Source organism: Haliotis rubra, unplaced genomic scaffold, assembly GCF_003918875.1.
Source record: "Haliotis rubra isolate DU_JTF1 unplaced genomic scaffold, ASM391887v1 Scf874, whole genome shotgun sequence".
Lineage (NCBI taxonomy): Eukaryota > Metazoa > Mollusca > Gastropoda > Lepetellida > Haliotidae > Haliotis > Haliotis rubra.
Window position 1 is genome coordinate 259629 of NW_025767606.1, and position 3585 is coordinate 263213.

A 3585-nucleotide genomic window follows, 5' to 3' on the forward strand; every position below is an offset into this window, starting at 1 on the left:
CATTTATGTGACTGTGAGTTTTCTATCGCAACCTTAATCTTTCTGTCTTTGGATAAGTCAATCTGGATAATCTGATCTGCATGATCAGACTAGCGTCTGGTCTTGTCCACACCTGAACATCAAGACTGAAGATAAAGGCTGAGACACTCTAACTAAACAACAACTGCGAATAATAGCATGGGAGTTTTTCTGGGCTTGATATTAAGTTGCTGCTACACATGATATACAATATAAGCGATCGCTTTTCTGCAAGAGAAATTTACCTTACAGCGCGATATTGGTGAGGGATTAACGTCGCTTTGATTTATTTAAATCACTATTCATCTTAGTGATAATAGCGAAAGCCAGAATCATTCTCCCCGCGGAGTTTACAACTCAACCTGCAGTAGTCATACTGCTATCTCAGACTTCCGGGTACCCATTCATTGCTCCGCGTCACTTGCCAAAGGAGAATCCATTAAAGGGGACGGTCCCAAGACTCCTAAGTATACTCGCCTGACAGATACCGTTTCCCTGTACAGATAGAACATGATCAGCCCCCACCCCACCCCATATCATATAAAATCATATAGACGAGGGAATATTTAAGGAAATTTAAGTACTACCGGCCAACCACTTACGTCTTACAAGATTAAATTGACCACGTAGTGATAACACCCCGATTACGAGCTATGTATACCTTGGGAAAGCCGGTGTTGCTGATAACGCAGCTATTGTGTGTGTGATAACTGCTGTCGTCACTTCTTTGACTGTCACTATTTGTTACGAGGGAGGGGTGCAAAGAAAGGAACAGTCAGGTGTGCGAGAAAGGATGGAGACTGCGCAGCATGCACAGCACAGGTAAATGAATTGTCGGCACTTGTGCACGTGCTCCGCGTACACCTGGCTGTTCCTCTCTTTGCAGTCCTCCCTCGTAACAAAATTTATAGTGAACTGTGTCAAAATTTTAATGATAGTTTGTTAAACAACTTTTTTTTTATTTTTAGGACATAAATTCTGCAAACAAATCACAGAGTTTGTCTGATGTTATGATCAGTGTTTCATTGAGTATTATATGTTTAGTAGTTTTCGAGTTAGATTGCAATTCATCAGTCCGATTTTGTGCCAAACGGACTATAATGCTCATTGTTTCTTTACTTGATCTAATAAATTTTTTAAGCGTATCGTCTTCAAAGTTGGAAGTAGGCCTGTTAAGTATTGAAAGGTTCCAGATTTTGATGATATGACTGAGATTTTTTCTTCCTTCTCGATCAGATTCTGGCAGCTCCAGGTGCAGAAACCTTTCTCTGCTCTCGAGCATGGTAGCTCCGATTTAAAGTGATGAGATTTGTCGATATCGCTGCCGTAAAATATGCCCTAGCAAATGTTAAAACGCCTCGCATTTGTGCTACCAATTCGAGTCTACCAATACATTTATCATCACATTGCCTTTTTTTCTTGGAATGATTGTGCACAAGACCCCCATGCCAATATCAGTGACACGTGAAAACTGAATCAGGAATCAGGAACATGGTAAAGGTCAGTGATTTTCAAAGGCAATAAGGGGCGGTGGCACTGCTTAATGGTTAAAGCGTTTGCTCGTCAGGCCGAAGGCCCGGGTACACCGGGTACCAAATGGGTACACTGTGTGAAGCTCATTTTCTGGTGTCCCCGCCGTGATATTGCTGGAATATTGTCAAAAGCTGCGTAAAGCCATAGTCAGTCAGTCAGTCAGTCAAAGACAATAACGACAGACATTTAGAAGTTGTAAGCATAAGGTACTGGAATGATGTATAACGTTTGGAAGAAAATCATACATACAAGTATACGGTTGAGTAGTAAAGTTTGAGGTTACATGGTGACAGTAGAGACGCCAGTAGTTGTGTATTAGTCACGCTGACAAATACAAAATAGAATAGCGAGCTCTGCCACGGCGAGCAACCGCCGCTCACTAATTAAACACTGAGATGAATGAAATGGAAATTGTCCAGCGCTACTTTGCTAGAAGAGTCCAGAACCTCCACAAGAGATCTCCTACAGTTGCTACAGCTCAGGTACTAGGGCTATGGTCAATGCAAGGCAGAGTAGATAAATCAAAGCTCCTGTTTTGGGGCCGACTCTGTCGCTCAGCCAGTACCAGTATTGTGAAGCCTATCATGTATTTGAGATTCGCGGAATATATGTCTACTGTGGTAAAAAGTACAAGATCGATTACCCATGACCTCTTGAATGCAGCTCACAAATATGGATTTTCAGATATCATTGACACCTTCATGACAACAGGAGAATTTCCATGCAAAAATGTATGGAATTCCATGGTACAGAAGGCTATATGCCACCACGAACACACTGAATGGAGAAATAAACTCCAAGAGCGTCCAAATATGCAGAGATTTGGTGCCATTCATACGCGCCTCTCTCCTCATCGTCTCTGGAACCTGTGTTTGTGGTATAACATGGCCACCCCTCCTGTCTATGCTCTGATAAAGTTGGGTATACTGCCCGTCACACTTGGACTGTGTCTTATATGCGAGACTGAAAGTGAGGACATTGTAAAACATCAACTCCTATACTGTGACAAGCTGGTAGAAAACAGGAACGCACTGAGCGAGCATCTGTTTGATAACGTGTCTCTTAACACGTATATTAGACTCGAAGATGCTGAAGACGAGGTTAAAATCCTCACATACCTTGGTTCCATTACTCGGTTGTGCAGGACATGACTCTGGATAGCTGGGCTAGGTTCATGAGTATTATTGCAAAACGCATCAGTGCATGGAACCTAGCCAGCATCTCTGTATTTATAAGAATAGCATGCAATGCTTTGTACATATTGCCCAGTGATCATCTGTTGCCAAGAGCTATGATTTTTTATGTTCTGTTGAATTTTTCAAATATTATTGAACTTTCTATTTTGTCACAAATGTGTGTTATGCTCTAAAAATATATACATAACTGGATGTATAACTCATCAAACCATTGGTGGAAATAAAGAACATTCATTCATTCATTCATTCATTCATTCATCGCCGCGTAGGGTAAACACCAGCCCCGGGAAGCTAGCGAGAAAAGTACACAGACGAGCGTCCACAGATTAAACACATCGTCGCTTATGTCAATCACCTGCCCCAGGAAACTACCGAGAAAAGTACACAGACGTCCGATATCGAGACATAGCTAAAAGTATTTTAATGAGACAGCAGTTAATTAATTAGATATACACGTGGTCTTATAGTATGAACAGAACAACCAAACTGTAGAACTTGAAAATGACAATTAAATGTGTAATGATATCGGCAATTATGGGTTAAGAGTGACATGAGTTTGAATATCTCGTCGAGGAGTGTCACGCGCGCACCAAGGCCATTCGAGGGTTCCTAGGCTTTAGTGTAAAATGTCCTACCTGTGTGACGCGTGTTCTGGTCTGCTTCCAGTGGACGCAAACGGTGAAGATTATGAAGGTCTATTTACTTGTGTGTATTGCAAGACCAAAACTGAAATACACATACCATCGTTTTTTAACGCATAGCAACAAGTGTGTTGTGAAGAAAGGGTGTCTTCAAAGATTCACTCCTGCTCGTGTAAGAGAATGCGATACACGGACTA